This window comes from Rhododendron vialii, chromosome 11a (genome assembly GCF_030253575.1).
Source record: "Rhododendron vialii isolate Sample 1 chromosome 11a, ASM3025357v1".
Classification (NCBI taxonomy): Eukaryota; Viridiplantae; Streptophyta; class Magnoliopsida; order Ericales; family Ericaceae; genus Rhododendron; species Rhododendron vialii.
In genome coordinates, this window is record NC_080567.1 from 28,005,601 (window position 1) to 28,023,035 (window position 17,435).

The following is a 17,435-nucleotide window of genomic DNA, read 5'->3' on the forward strand; positions in this document are numbered from 1 at the left end:
CATTGACTTCTACTTTCTTCAATAGGAGCATTTGATTGAAATATTTGCCTTTTATATTGAAACTTGACTTTTTTCCTCCGTGAGGATGTCTAGGGCTTCATTCCAATTAATATTTGAATATATGATCAGGTATTTGACTTTTGGATTTCTGTATAATGATGTTAATAATTTTATATTTTTACCATACCAAAATGTTTATGACAGCGTTTCACTAAAATTATGCTAAATTTTCTTTGTTTGGATGTTTGTCGATCTATTTCTTAGAGTGCTAAATTTTCACAGTAACTATTTTGTATGAACACACTTCTTTCTGTTAATTTAGTTAAAGTTACATATATAGTCACCAATATATTATTCTACAGGCAAAAAATGTATCATTTAAGAAAGCATAGGGTTAGGTGTGCCTCCGTTATTGCATATTTTTAAATCTGTCCCCGAGTTCAAAATAGCTAAGCCATACAAGTAACCTAGCTCAAAGCATGAATGTGTAATGAAAAATCTAAACATTTAGCCGCCCCTTTTTAGTTTTGAATATATGTGACTTTCAATTTGGGAGGTCATATTTTTGTTTTCATCTGAATGAATGGAAAAGCTCATGTGGGGTCCCAAAGTGGTCAAATTGTGCATTTTTTAAATCTGGAAGTGAAAGCCATGTAACCGAAAAGATTTAAATCTAGCTACAGTACTTCAAACTTAAAATTTCTTGTTATTTCCTTCATTTATACCTAATACCCATTAATGTCATTGATAAGTGCCAAAATATACATATTTTGGCCCTCCAATCTATATTTATTAGTCCTTTATTTTTGTTAACTGATTTTTATTCTGTGTTTTAATGTTTATAGATTGCTCGAGCTCGGTTTCCAATAATTTGGGTAAAAAGAAGATTTTATAGAAGTTTTGAATCAAGATGCAAAGTCCTTCGAAGTTGAATGGCTAATGTTTTATTATGTGAAGTCCAAGGGCCATTATATAATTATTGCCTTCAATCCCTATAAAGCCAACTTTGTTACCCTACTGATGGGTCAGCAGCCGTGGAAAAAAAAGAAAAACGTACCAGGCCGTGGAAAAGAAGAGAAAGGACGGACGGGGCTGTTGCCAAGATCTCTTTCTGTTCCGATAATTTTTTCTTTCTTCCGCGTTTTGTTCCTATCAAGTTTTAAAGCTTTGTTTAATTAATCGTACTGAGGTAACTTGTTTTAATTTCTGTTTTTAATAAAAGTTATTCGCTGGTATTTAATTAGTTGTTATTTTATGTTTATTTGCTATCTCGCGTAATAGAAGCATGTTTCAATCTAGGGTTTATTTTGCTTCTTACTTTTTGTTTAATAATGAGTGAGTAGTCGTACAGGTAAGGTCGCGGGGTGATTAGCGCACCGTGGCTAGTTCGGGCACTGCTTCTTTTATCAAACAATATAAAAAAAAAACAATTTTAGATTGGAAAATACTTCCCGCGGACGAACCTGGGCATCGTCGGAGCTCATGTGAACGGGAGAATGGGGGTCCAAAACTCATTCTTCGCTGCGCATGGGTATAAGGCGACCATAGGGTTTCGCATCTTGCGGGGTATCTATTTCAATCTAAAATTAAACGTTTTTAAGAACTCCAAACAGAGCAGGTTAATCCGGACTAGTTACAAGTGCTATGAACCCTACGACTGTACCTCTTTTAATTATTTGAAAAATACAATCAATTTCTAGGTTTCAATTTAATCTCAATCAAAACGACAAAGGGTGGCTACCTAAGAGCCCATTTAAATTATAACAACCCGAGTTTTTAGTCAGCACACATCACCGTCTTTGTGGATTCGACTCCGGTCTTACCGGGTATTGTGCTACGTCGGTCTCCGCCCTACGCTTGGGGCAACCCATTAATTTAGGACTAGGAAATCGTCAAGCATTTTTGGCGCCGTTGCCGGGGACGGTAACGTGTGTTAAGAATTCGGGTAGTTATTTTTTTATTTATTTTTATTTTTTTATTTATTTTATCGTTGAAAAGCAAAAAAAAAAAAAAATGGCCCATTTTGCGGGGAGGTATGGAGGTTATGCAAAACAATTTGATTGTTCAATGTCGCTTCCTATATTTTATGGTTTTGCATCAGAAAATCATTTTTCGCATGTTCATAAACTTGAGGAAGCTTTTGCTAGTGATGAAGTGGTTCTTTTACATGTATTCCCAGCATCTTTGCGTGATAGTGCTCTAGATTGGTTTAATTGTTTGAGTCCAAGTTTGACATGGGGTGAGATTGTAATACAATTTTTCAATCATTTCAATCCCTCATATGAGACTCACATGCTTTTACAAGAACTATCAGATTTCTTTCAACATGATGATGAGTCTTTGTCACAGTGTTGGGAGCGATTTAAATTTGTTGTATTCTCTTGGTCGTTTAATTGTGAGCTTGGCAGTCTTCTGGTTATCTTTTGCCGAGGTTTAAACCTTAAGTCATGCGAGGTGGATTTTAGGACCACTGACGAATTTCTGGATAAAACCCCTGAAGACGCTTGGGATTTCTTAGATGAATTAACCCAAAAGCTCCAATTTAGTGAGTTGACCAAAAGTTCTGAGGATACCAATTTTGATGCCAGAGAAAGAGAGGAAATAGAGTCACTTTCTGAGGATAATAAATCTGATGCGACGGGAAAAGAGTCACTTCCTAAGAATTCTGATGCGAGAGAAAAAGAGAAAATAGAGCTACTTGTCATTAATGAAGGCTATATGCCTTTTGAGGAGTCATTGCCTATAGTTGCACCAGGTTTTATGCCTTTTGAGGAGTCATTGCCAATAGTTGCACTGAATAATCAAATACTCTCAGCTCTAAATTGTGCAACTCCTGCTACTGAATCTACACTTTCGCAAGAGTTTTTAGATGTGGAGCTGATTGATTTTCTTGGTGTTGATGAATTTAATTTAGTTTATCATTCATATCTTGTGGACTTTGTCAACGCTTTGAAAATTGATCTAGTTTGGGCTATACATTTCTTGGAATTTAAATGTCTAAAACGAATTCGGCAAATGTGTTACTCGAAGTATCTTATCTTATGGCATGGTCGGGTTCAATTCTTGATAAAAGGTGTAGAATGGAGCGTTATGTTCATTGTCTTAGCTTTCATTGGCATGATAAATATTCGGTACCCGCGTTTGGCTGCTTATACATAATTTTTTTTTTTTTTGGTCTGGTATAGCCACCCGTTTCTTGCTTGAGAAATGGGGAGAAAAGTAGTACTCGTGTCTTTCGCGTGAAGAAAGTGGATGATTTTTTTGTCTTTTATTTTATTTCTTGCATTGTTTATTTTTTTAAAGTTATTTTTCTTGCTGTCTTGGAGGCTCACATTTTGCAGGTTGTTTGATCTAAGTTGGGGGGTCTCCCTCTTTCTATAATTTTCTCTGCTTAGCCTCTCCTTTCCTAGGTGATATCTCTCCTCTCTTTTACGTTTCTGTCTTATCTTTATTTTTCATGCCTTCAATGCGGACATTGAATAATTCAAGTTGGGGGGAGGAATCACTTTGTTCTTTATTTTGTTAAAAAAAATTTGAAAATTAAAAAAAATACTTGTTGGATCCTTTTTGCTTGAGTCTTGAAGATTGCGATATCTACTTGTTGATTGCTAGTGTTGAGAATTGTTGGGCAGTACTTGAATATGATATTGCATGGTAGTTTTTTTTTTTGCTAACTTGGCGATAGAAATTTATTCTGGCATACATTCTTAGCATCTTTGCACTGCACGTTTGTTGGACCTTGACTGTTTGTGAGTTGTGACTTGAGTGCTTTCAATGGCTAGATTAGTGGAGACTTATGCCCATGTGAGCTTTAGTGCCTTATCTTTCTTTGGAGTGGTGTCACATAAACTCTTCGTTTGTCGTAAAAAAAAAAAAGAAAGAGAAAGAAGCTTAATCGTTGTCGATCTCATTATCTTTGTCATCAAGTATTGGGACTTAATGCATGCCTATTATATCTTCTTTTGGGAATGGAAAGTTATATGGTTGTATTGCCCCTAGGAGATGATAATAGGCCATCTTTGCTGATTGAGCCGGTTCGTTTCTTTTTTTTAAATACTTATCTTTGCGAGCCACATTGAGCCTCTTGCATGAGCCTTTTTCTTGTTAAGCTTTACCAACCAAATTGTGTCTTGAGAATGACGAGCTAATCATGTGAAGATTAATTTTTGAAGAGAATGGAGGAAGTGTATTTGAGAGAGTTGTGCTTGAAATGTGGTGTATTTTTCCCCATAGCTAAAAATAAAAAAATTGAGAAAATAGAAATAAAGAAAAAAAAATAGAACTTGAATGAAAAAGGAGAAGACACCCTTGCATTTGTTTGAAAAAAGAAACGTGTGAATTTCACTGGGGAATTGTGTGAAGGGTTAAAAATAAGAGAGATGTGACGGAGTTGAAAAGAATGATAAGAGGGTGCACATTGTTACACTTGCCCTATATTGTTTTAGCTTATTCTCAGACACTTGCTTATGATTTATCCTACCCTTTGAAGCAATTTTCCTTACCCAACAATATAACCGAATAAAAGTCCTATTTGATTTTAGGGGCAATGGGCTGTAAATTGGTGGATAGAGAGAATTTCCAATACTTGGCATTCCGTTCATGAGATCGTGTGTCCACTATAAAAAGCTTTCTTTTCGTGTCATCGTGTGCGGAAGTATTTGCTTTCATTTACATAACGTCTGCCCGCACATATTGAGAGTAATATGCACCTTATTTTGAGTGATTTCATTTGTTGAGTGCATAACACGGTGAGAATTGAAGTCGAGACTCGGTCCGGAGAAAGTACTTGGTTGTGGTTCACTTGTGGTTAAGGTCATTGCTCACACACGCTAAGGTTTGGTGCCATGATTTATTTCTATGTTTTGATAGCCTCTAAAACTATTTTCGCATATGCTATATTCTTGGCATTGGCGTATCAAAGAGTCACATTGCAGGTTTTTGAGTTACAAGTAAAGGGATCCGCGGTGTTTTGTGGATGATCACTGCTGAAAATCCTCACGAGACTTCACTCGTCCTACCGGGGCCACCCGGGGGTTTAAAAGATCTATCTCTTAATCAGTTGTTTTATTTATTTATTTATTTTCTTTGCTCGAGGACTAGCAAAGTGTAAGTTGGGGGGTGTGATAAGTGCCAAAATATACATATTTTGGCCCTCCAATCTATATTTATTAGTCCTTTATTTTTGTTAACTGATTTTTATTCTGTGTTTTAATGTTTATAGATTGCTCGAGCTCGGTTTCCAATAATTTGGGTAAAAAGAAGATTTTATAGAAGTTTTGAATCAAGATGCAAAGTCCTTCGAAGTTGAATGGCTAATGTTTTATTATGTGAAGTCCAAGGGCCATTATATAATTATTGCCTTCAATCCCTATAAAGCCAACTTTGTTACCCTACTGATGGGTCAGCAGCCGTGGAAAAAAAAGAAAAACGTACCAGGCCGTGGAAAAGAAGAGAAAGGACGGACGGGGCTGTTGCCAAGATCTCTTTCTGTTCCGATAATTTTTTCTTTCTTCCGCGTTTTGTTCCTATCAAGTTTTAAAGCTTTGTTTAATTAATCGTACTGAGGTAACTTGTTTTAATTTTTGTTTTTAATAAAAGTTATTCGCTGGTATTTAATTAGTTGTTATTTTATGTTTATTTGCTATCTCGCGTAATAGAAGCATGTTTCAATCTAGGGTTTATTTTGCTTCTTACTTTTTGTTTAATAATGAGTGAGTAGTCGTACAGGTAAGGTCGCGGGGTGATTAGCGCACCGTGGCTAGTTCGGGCACTGCTTCTTTTATCAAACAATATAAAAAAAAAACAATTTTAGATTGGAAAATACTTCCCGCGGACGAACCTGGGCATCGTCGGAGCTCATGTGAACGGGAGAATGGGGGTCCAAAACTCATTCTTCGCTGCGCATGGGTATAAGGCGACCATAGGGTTTCGCATCTTGCGGGGTATCTATTTCAATCTAAAATTAAACGTTTTTAAGAACTCCAAACAGAGCAGGTTAATCCGGACTAGTTACAAGTGCTATGAACCCTACGACTGTACCTCTTTTAATTATTTGAAAAATACAATCAATTTCTAGGTTTCAATTTAATCTCAATCAAAACGACAAAGGGTGGCTACCTAAGAGCCCATTTAAATTATAACAACCCGAGTTTTTAGTCAGCACACATCACCGTCTTTGTGGATTCGACTCCGGTCTTACCGGGTATTGTGCTACGTCGGTCTCCGCCCTACGCTTGGGGCAACCCATTAATTTAGGACTAGGAAATCGTCAAGCAGTCATCTACTTAAATCGATCATGACTACAGAAGTAAACAAAGTACGTAATAAATTTTCCAGATTACCTTGCATGGAAAGGACCATATATTAGTTGCAGCTGTTATCAGTTCGATCCGTAGAAGGATTAATTTTCCCATGTGCCTGAAAATGCAATAATTTTTTTGTTTTTGTTTTTGTTGTCAAACTACCAACTTCATCTCAAATCGTGTTTTACACTCGTATGTCAACATAGATATTGGTTTGATGTGAATCATGAAGCTAGTGTTTTGGCTCGAAATCGGACCTCTCAGCATATCTTGTCCAGACGTACGGCCTCCATTCTCTAACGAAATTCGACCTCGCGGTAAATCCCGTCCGGTGCTACGACGGTCCGAACGGTTGACGCCGAGACAATTCAGTATTTAAGTAGTTTTTAGGGTTTTTCTCTGATTGTGACAAATTCTTTTCTTGTGAGAGGCAAGATAGAAATTTCGAGAGATCTCATCTGTAGCCCTTTGGATATCCGTTCCTTCCGTATAGAGAAATCCTTGATCATTTGACTGCCTGTAGAGTAGGTTTACGAACCAAGCCACATAAAATCTATGTTCTCTCTCTCTCTCTCTCTCTCTCTCTCCATCCATGTGGTTTGTTCAACTAGATAACAAATAAGTCCACAACAACAACAACATAACACAACCCATCTAGTCCCCAATCATTGGGGGTATGGGCGGAGGATGATTGGAGACAAACCTAACCTTTGGCAATATATGCACAAAGTGGCTGCTCTCAGAATACCACTAAAACAGTGGCCCCCCTAAACCTCCAAAAACCGAGGAGCTACAAGGATGTTTTGTTGTAAAACCATGCCCCTAAATTAAAACCAAATGGCATCAGAGAGGATAGGCCTAGAGACCCAAATCAATTTATGTACATATTACCATGCTTCCTTCATTGATAGTTCAGGGCATCGGTATGTACAATAGATAACAAATAAGTCCACAAATTCAAATTTAATTTGAGTACTTAATTTTTCTAAAGCATGTATCATTGTTGTGGCAGGGCAGTCCAAGCCTGTTCGAGGCTTAAGGTGAAAAATTGCAAACCAATGGATTGTTTTATTTTTTTCCCAATATTTGAATTTCTTTTACCATCGCATCATTGGGACGCATTTTTGGACTTTTTAACAATGTACTAATTGTTCTTATTCTGCATAGGTCTTTCGACAATGAAGTTTTACTTCTGAAATTTTAGATTAGAACTTTTTTAGAGTCTTGGACATTGTATTTTTCCAAAACTGTGAGCCTTAGGCAGCCGCCAAACATACATCTTGGCGTTGAGCTGATTCAAGAAGGTGCAAGGAGTCGCGTACCCCCTATATTTTTATTGCTTACATTATTACCAAATATATATGTACAGATCATCTTAATTATGGTCTTAAAAGATTACGCTAGTGCCCACAGTAGATTTATCTAAGTTTTTGTAATTCTTCGAAATTACATATAGTGATGTCAATCAGCTTTCTGTTCTTCAATTTCTTTACTCTTTACTTCTTTCTTAGATTTTCGCCTAAAACTTTGGCGAAATATGCTTGACGATTTCCTAGTCCTACATTAATGGGTTGCCCCAAACGTAGGGGGGAGACCGACGTAGCACAATATCCGGTAAGACCGGAGTTGAATCCACAGACGGTTATGTGTGCTGACTAAAAATTCGGATTGTTATTGATTAAACTGGCTCTTATGTAGCCACCCTTTGTATTTGGTGTTGAGATTTAACTAAACTTACGGAATTGTTTGATTTTTTCAAATAATTAAAAGGAAGGTACGGTCGTAGAATTCATAGCACTCGCAACTAAGCCGAACTTCCCTACTCCATTCAGTGTTCTAAAAAACCATTCAACGTTAGAGAGAAAAAGATACCCCGAAAGATGCAAACCTTTGTGGTCGCCGTTTACCCATGCGCAGCGGAGAATGAGTTTTGGACCTTTATTCCCCCGTTCACATGGGCTCCGACGATGCCTGCGTTCGTCTAATGAATGTTCTTAACTAACCTAAAATTGTCCTTTTAATTTTTATGTCAGAAAACAGGAGCAGAACGTATCCGACCCAGCCACGATGTGCTAATCACCCCGTGACCCTACCACGACAACTACTCATTCATTATTAAGCAAAAAATAAAAGAAACCCTAGTTTGAAACATGCTTCTATTACACGAGATGAAAAATAAATAAAAGATCTAAGTTAAACAATAACCGACAAACAACTTTTATAAAGAACTGGAATTACAACGAATTACCGAAATGTGAGTAATTGAACAAAATTTCAAATAAATTGAAAGGAACAAAAGTTAAAAGAAAAACTATCGGAGCAAAAGTCTTGCTGCCCCGTTCTCTGTTTACTTCCGTCCGAAACTTTCCTTGTGTGCAGTTTTTTTTCTATTTCGTCCGTGAGAAAATCCTCGTATCTATGCAACCCAACTGCCCTTTTATATGTTGGACTTCAATGACCACTCACGTGCTAAAGAAGAATTACCATCTCTTAAGTAAAGTGCTGCTATTCCATGGGCTCGCCTAATTAACAAAGTGCAAGTCCAATTTTCTTATTAGCCAATTCATTTCCAAATCAGTACTTTTTGATTGTCAATGGACCCACCAATTGAAACTATTTTGATAATGGGCTTTCGCCTGGACATCAAATAAAGCTCAACTTTGTGCTCTTTGTGTATCAAACCCTCCAAATATCTACAACACAAAAATAAAGCATAAAACTCCAAATGATAATATATAATAGACTTAACAAGGATATATTAGGGGGAGCATATGTGAACATTTACACGTCTATCACATTCCCAAATTTACACTTTGCTAATCTCGAGCAAAGAAAACAAAATGCAACTAAATAAAACTAATTAAAATCGATAGTTCTTTTAAATCCTCAGGCAGCCCCGGAAGGATGGGTAAAGTCTCATGAGGGTTTTCAGCAGTGATCACCTTCAAAACATTGTGAATTCTTTTCACATGAAACCCGAAAACCTGTATGACAGCTCAATGATATCTTAAGCAAAGATTATGAAGCCATCGCAATGAGATAATGACATAAGCAGTTCTAGATGCTATTAAGTCATAAAAATGAGTTACAACACCTATACTTTGTGTGTGTGAACATGGGCTTCGGTTATAGATGAAAAATAACTAAAAGTTCTCTCCGAACCGAGTCTTGACTTCAAATCTCACCGTGTCATGCACTCAACAAATGAAATTATTTGAAACAAGGTGCATATTACTCTCAATATGTGCAGGAAGAAATTATGTAACTGAAAGCAAAATACTTCCGCACATAATTACACAAAAAGAACGCTCTATAAAATAGACACACGATCTTATGAAAGGAATACCAAGTGTTGGAAACTCTCTCTATCCATCAATTCACAACTCATTGCCCATAAGAACAAATAGGACTTTAATTCTGGTTATAACGTTAAGTAAGGAAAAATATTTCAAGGCTAGGTAAAAATTCAAGTGTCCGAGAATGACTTACAACAATAAGGCAAATAAAATAATGTGTGCGCTTTCTTTTTTTTCTTCTTTCTCTTTTCAACTTCGCCACATCTCTCTTCCTAACTCTTTAATACAATCCCGTATAAGAACAAGTATTTCTCATTTCCACAATGATTTGATGTTTTCCCTTTTCACTTTTTTTTTCTTAAAAGCACATTCTTTTTATTTTTTTCTATTTTTAAATGGGAAAGATCACCACAGTCAAGCATAATTCTCAATTCCACTCATCTCCTTCTTTTCTCAATAATTCACCTTCATATCATTAACTAGTCATTCTCAAGACACAATATAGATGAAAGAGCTCAACAAAAAAATGGTATCATGCGAAAGGCTCAAATGGGCTCATAAGAGATAAATGTATGAAAGAAATAAACAAACCGGTTCAAAATAACAAAGATGACCTATAATCCTCTCTAATGGGCAATACATCCATGCAATTTTCAAACCCAAGAGATAAGTAGGCTATATAAAACATTCCCAACACTTGACATCAGCAACAAATTTGCTCTTTCCTGACAAACAAGAGTTCATTTGAAACCACTTCAAGAAAAGTAGGCTATAAGCTCACATGGATATAAGTCTCTACTAATCAAGCCATCGAAAACATTCAAGTCATAACTTATAAGTAACCAAAGCCCAAATAAGAGTGAAATGCAAAGGTGTTAGAAATAAATGTCATGATCAATTCTTCGCGATAAGCTAGCAAAAAGAACTACTATGCTACCACAATATTAAAACAATGACTATCACATTTCGAACTCAATCAACCAAGAGCCAATCTCAACAGCCTTCAAGTCTCATGCAAAAAGTATTCCACCATTCTTTATTTTCAAAATTTTTTCCTTTTTTTTATTGAATCTAACAAAATAAAGAACAAAGTGATCTTTCCTCCCAACTCGAACTATTCAATGTCCGCATTGAAAGCGTGAAAAATAAAGATAAGATAGAAACGTAAAAGAGAGAAGAGATATCACCTCGAAAAGAAAGGGCTAAGCAGAGTAAACTATAGAGAGAGAGAGAGAACCCCCCAACTTGGATCGAACAACCTGCAAAATGTTAGCCTCCAAAACAATAAGAAAAAAAAACTAAAAGAAATAAACAAGACAAAAAATAAAATGAAAGACAAAAATCATCAACTTTTTTCACACGAAAGACACGAGTACTACTTTCCTCCCATTTCTCAAGAGAGAAATTAATGGGTGGCTATACCAGACTATCAAAAGAGAAAAAGAAAAAACAGAGAAAGAAAGAGTTTATATATGTGCAGCCAAACGATAGTTCCGAACATTTATCATGCCAACGAGAGCTAAGGCAATGAACATAGCACTCCATTCTATACCTTTTATCAATAATTGAATTGTCATGCCACAAGTTAAGATACTTCGAATAGCGCATTTGCTGAATTCATTTTAGAGATTTAAGTTTCAGTAAGCGTACAACCCAAACTAGATCAATTTTTAAATTGTTGACAAAATCCACAAGATAGGAATAATAAACTAAATTAAATTCATCAACACCAAGAAAATCAATCAATTCTACATTTAAAAATTCTTGCGAAAATGGAGACTTAGTAGGAGGGGTGACAACATCTAGAGGCGAGAGTATTTGATTATTCAGTGTAACTATTGACAATGACTCCTCAAAAGACATATAGCCTTCACTAATGACAAGCGGCTCTATTTTCTCTTTTTCCCTCGCATCAGAATTGGTATCCTCAAAATTTTCAGTCAACTCACAAAATTGGATCTTTTAGGCTAATTCATCTAGGTAAGCCTCTTCAGTGTTTTTATTCAGAAATTCGTCCGTGGACCCAAAGTTCACCTAGCATGTCTTAGGATTTTAACCATGGCAAAATGTGCTAGAAGACTACAAATCTCACAATTAAAACTCGACCAAGAGAATTCGAAATTTTTAAATCGCTCACAACACTGCGAAAAAGACTCATCATCTTGTTGATAGAAATGTGATAGTTTTTGTAAAAGCATACGAGTCTCATATGTTGGAGCGAAAGTTTTGAAAAATTGTATTACAATCTCACTCCATGTCGATCGATCATGGACTCAAAAAATTAAATCAATCTTGGGCACTACTACGCAAAGATGCTAGGAATACATGTAAATGAGCCGCTTCATCACTAGCAAAAGCTTTCTCAAGATTAGTAATATGTGAAAAAAGATTTTCTTAAGCCAAACCATAAAATATAGGAAGTGACACTGAACAATCAAATTGTTTTGCAAAACCTCCATGGCATCTTGCAAGATGAGCCTTTTTTTTTTCTTTTCAACAATAAAAAAAAAACAGGCTAGAGGTAATTGTTTTCCTACGATAGATGATTGCCTACCCTACTTATGATGACTCAAAACAAAAACTAAAAAGAAAATAAATAAAAATAATTACCCGACTTCTTAACACATGTTACCGTCCCCAGTAACTGCGCCAAAAATACTTGACGATTTTCTAGTCCTAAATTAATGGGTTACCCCAATTGTAGGGCGGAGACCGACATAGCACAATATCTGGTAAGATCAGAGTCGAATCCACAGAGATGGTAATGTGTGCTGACTAAAAATTCGGGTTGTTATTGATTAAACTGGTTCTTAGGTAGCCACCCCTTGTATTCGGTGTTGAGATTTAACTAAACTTACGGAATTGTTTGATTTTTTAAAATAATTAAAAAGAAGGCACGGTCGTAGAGTTCATAGCACTCGCAAACCAAGCCAGACTTCCCTGCTCCATTCAGTGTTCTAAAAAAAACATTCAACTTTAGAGAGAAAAAGGATACCCTGAAAGATGCGAACCTTTATGGTCGCCGTTTACCCATGTTCAGCAAAGAATAAGTTTTGAATCCCCATTTTTCCGTTCACATGGGCTTCGATGATACCCTAGTTCGTCTCATGAATGTTCTTAATAAATCTAAAATTGTCCTTTCAATTTTTATGTCAGAAAACAGGAGCAGAACATGTCCGATTTGGCCATGATGTGCTAATCACCCCGCGACTCTATCTCGAAAACTATTCACTTATTATTAAGCAAGAAACAAAAAAAACTCTTGTTTGAAACATATATGCTTCTATTGTACAAGATAAAAAATAAACAAAAGATTTAAGTTTTTTTTTAATAGCGAAGAAGAATTTTATAAAAGAAGAGAAAAAGATAGTACAGATAACAGGCTAAGAGAAAACATCACAACGCAAAGACAATATCCCAACGTTGATTCTTGTTTAACAAAAGATTTAAGTTAAACAAGAATCAACGAACAACTTTTATAAAAAACTAAAATTAAAACGAATTACCGGAGCGTGCGTAATTGAACAAAGCTTCGAATAAATTGAAAGGAACAAAACTTGAAAGAAAAACTATAGAAACAAAAGTCTTGCTGCCCCCGTTCTCTGTTTACTTCCGTCGAAAACTTTTCTTGTGTGCAGTTTTTTTCTGTTTCGTCCGTGACAAAATCCTCGTACCTATGCAACCCTACTACCCTTTTTATATGTTGGACTTGAATGACCACTCAAGTGCTAAAGAAGATTACTATCTCTTAAGCAAAATGTTGCAATTCCATGGGCCCACCTAATTAACAAAGTGCAAGCCCAATTTTCTTAGCCGATTAGCTTCTAAATCAGTACTTTCCGATTGTCAATGGACCCACCAATTGAAACTATTTTGATAATGGGCTTTCGCCTGAACATCAAATAAAGCTCAATTTTGCACTCATTATGTATCAAACCCCTCCAAATACCTATAACGCAAAAATAAAGCATACAACTCGAAATGATAATATATAATAGACTTAACAATGATAAATTATGGAGTGTATATGTAAATATTTACGCGCCTATCAAAATACGGCCAAACACGAAACTTTAAATAAAAAAAAATCAGCTCTTTATTAAGGAAACCTTAATAGCCTGACTAGTGATTACACATAAACAATGGATTAGACAAAATTTTCGATAACCTCGTTTGGAAAGCAAGTAGTACAAGTATTTGATTGAAATATTTGACTTTTAGATTGAAACTTGACTTTTTTCCTCCGTGAGGATGTCTAGGGCATCATTCCAATTAATATTTGAATATATGATCAAGCAATTGCGGGACGAACCTACGTGGGACCCGTGGGGACGTGTCCCCCAATTGATTTTTGTATAATGATGTTAATAATTTTATATAGTTTATGACAGCGTTTCACTAAAATTATGCTAAATTTTCTTTATTTGGATGTTTGTCATTATATTTCTTAGAGTGCTAAATTTTCACAAAACTACATTACAAAAAAATCGTTCTATAGCAACGGTCGAAAGCGTTGCCAAAAAATCAAAAAACTGTGAGACGATGGGACTTCCGGCTCGGGGGCCCTTCAGGCGCTCGCGGTATCCCCTAGTCTGAAACTCCACAAGGTCATTTCCTCTGGCCGCCCTTGTGAGGCTAGGGGTAGATTCCCTGTCTGTTTTGCCCACCCGGACCGAGTGGGTGGAAGAGGCTGAGACGCTCCCAGCACCGAGCCTCTCGAAGGCCGATGGTTTCCTTTGAAGCTGCATAGGGAAACGGGAACGGTCCCTATGCGATGTGTCCTTTGTGGCTCGAGCGTCTGCCGCTCTTGGTGGCTCGAGACGATCCTTGACTGAGGGGCGGGATCTGTGCTCGAGCAGGTGAAGGACTTCACGACTGCGAGGAGGGGTGCGATGGTCCTTCCTTCCGCCGCGACTCCCAGAGGAATAAGACGGGGAGATTTGGAGGAGGTGTTTGATCTCTGCCAACTCGTCTCGGACGTGTCTGTCGCGCTCCATTACCGTCGTGAGGTCGTTGATTTTCCGCTTAAGATGGTGGATGTAGGAGTGGAGCTCGGAGGATGGGCCTGCGTCTGGAGCTGACGCTCCGGCGCCAACTTTGACGGATACATGGGTCTTTCCTAGGGCGGTTGCTCTGCCGGAAGCTAGGTTGTGGCCCACGGGGAACCGAGCCCGTGGGCGGTACCACAGTGATGCGCGTCGTCGATCTCAACCATGTTTGATTCAGGAACGCTGAACGGAGCAGAAAGGGGGAAGTGGATGCTGCATTAGTGGCTAAAGTCCCCAACGGAGTCACCAATTGTAGGGGTTAAGATTTTATGGGACCTAGGCCAAGATCCCGGCTGGGGTCCTTCTTCCTCAGCTCCGCTGCTCCTGCGACGCGACCTGTAGCAAGTCACTAGGGCTGAGATAGCCCAGTGACCCTCCGACGATTAAGTCAGATCTCAGGGGTGGAAATTAGGTCTAGAGCTAGGGCAAAAAAGCATACCTCTCGGAATGAGCATCCCTTCATATTTGTAGACCTAGGGTTCCTTGGCCTTCAAGCCAATGCGTGGGGCGTACGCTCGGGTAACCGCCTCGGGTGACGTCATACATGACGCGGGAGGAGAACGGCCACGGAGCACGTCCTGATCCAAATGATTGCTGTTGACACGTGGTAAAAGGGGGACCAAGCTGATATAACCATCACACCCGGAGCACTCCCAAGGCCTTTAAGCCGAAGCACGCTTCGAAGCAATGCACCAAGCGTTATACCGAGCATACAATCAAATCCGTTATCACGTACCAAAACTCACAAGGCATAGATTCAATATGTCTCGGACCGTTACCGACACAACAACCGAGGCCACCACACACCTCATTTCTCAAGTGAGAAATGGGTGGCTATACCAGACTATCAAAAGAGAAAAAGAAACAACAGAGAAAGAAAGAGTTTATGTATGTGTAGCCAAACGAGAGTTCCGAACATTTATCATGCCAACGAGAGCTAAGACAATGAACATAGCACTACATTCTACACCTTTTATCAAGAATTGAATTGCCATGCCACAAGTTAAGATATTTTGAATAGCGCATTTGCTGAATTCATTTTAGACATTTAAGTTTCAGTAAGTGTACAACCCAAACTAGATCAATTTTTAAATTGTTGACAAAATCCACAAGATAGGAATGATTAACTAAATTAAATTCATCAACACCAAGAAAATCAATCAGTTCCACATTTAAAAACTCTTGCGAAAATGTAGACTTAGTAGGAGGGGTGGCAACATCTAGAGCCGAGAGTATCTGTAACTATTGACAATGACTTCTTAAAAGATATATAGCCTTCACTAATGACAAGTGGCTCTATTTTCTCTTTTTCTCTCGCATCAGAATTGGGATCCTCAAAATTTTCAGTCAACTCACAAAATTGGAGCTTTTAGGCTAATTCATCTAGGTAAGCCTCTTCAGTGTTTTTATTTAAGGAATTCGTCAGTGGACCCAAAGTTCACCTAGCATGTCTTAGGATTTAAACCATGGCAAAATGTGCTAGAAGACTGCAAAGCTCACAATTAAAACTCGACCAAAAGAATACGAAATTTTTAAATCGCTCACAACACTGCGAAAAAGACTCATTATCTTGTTGATAGAAATGTGATAGTTTTTGTAAAAGCATACGAGCCTCATATGATGGAGCGAAAGTTTTGAAAAATTGTATTACAATCTTACTCCATGTCGATTTTGGACTCAAAAAGTTAAATCAATCTTGGGCACTACTACGCAAAGATGCTAGGAATACATGTAAAAGAGCCGCTTCATCACTAGCAAAAGCTTTCTCAAGGTTAGTAATATGCGAAAAAAGATTTTCTTAAGCCAAACCATAAAATATAGGAAGTGACACTGAATAATCAAATTGTTTTGCAAAACTTCCATGGCATCTTGCAAGATGAGCCTTTTTTTTTTCTTTTCAACAATAAAAAAAAAAAAAACGGTCTAGAGGTAATTGTTTTCCTACGATGGATGATTGCCTACCCTACCTATGATGACTCAAAACAAAAACTAAAAAGAAAACAAATAAAAATAATTACCCGACTTCTTAACACATGTTACCGTCCCTAGCAACCGCGCCAAAAATGCTTGACGATTTTTTAGTCCTAAATTAATGGGTTGCCCCAAGCGTAGGGCGGAGGCCGACATAGCACAATATCTGGTAAGACTAGAGTCGAATCCATAGAGACGGTAATGTGTGCTGACTAAAAATTCGGGTTGTTATTGATTAAACTGGCTCTTAGGTAGCTACCCCTTGTATTCGGTGTTGAGATTTAACTAAACTTACGGAATTGTTTAATTTTTTAAAATAATTAAAAAGAAGGCACGGTCATAGAGTTCATAGCATCCGTAACCAAGCCAGACTTCCCTGCTCCATTCAGTGTTCTAAAAAAAACATTCAACTTTAGAGAGAAAAGGATACCTTGAAAGATGCTAACCTTTATGGTCGCCGTTTACCCATGTTCAGTGAAGAATAAGTTTTGAATCCCCATTTTTCCGTTCACATGGGTTCCGAGGATACCCGGGTTCGTCTCATGAATGTTCTTAATAAACCAAAATTGTCCTTTCAATTTTTATGTCAGAAAACAGGAGCAGAACATGTCCGACCTAGACATGGTGTGCTAATCACCCCACGACCCTACCCCGATATCTACTCACTTATTATTAAGCAAGAAACAAAAGAAACTTTTGTTTGAAACATATATGCTTCTATTGCGCAAGATAAAAAATAAACAAAAGATTTAAGGTTTTTTTTTAACAGCGAAGAAGAATTTTATAAAAGAAGAGAAAATGATAGTACAGATAAAAGG

At 37.4% G+C, this 17,435-nt stretch overlaps 1 protein-coding gene and 1 non-coding gene across 2 annotated transcripts in view; both read right to left on the reverse strand.

Annotated features, from left to right (window-relative positions):
* The window catches only part of LOC131308766 (germin-like protein 5-1), a 136,528-nt gene that overhangs the window by 55,301 nt on the left and 63,792 nt on the right, over positions 1 to 17,435 (reverse strand). The gene's annotated exons all lie outside the window — the stretch shown is intronic.
* On the reverse strand, positions 7,102 to 7,209 carry LOC131309062 (small nucleolar RNA snoR100). The gene has a single exon (XR_009194736.1). It is a non-coding gene; the product is annotated as a small nucleolar RNA snoR100 (small nucleolar RNA).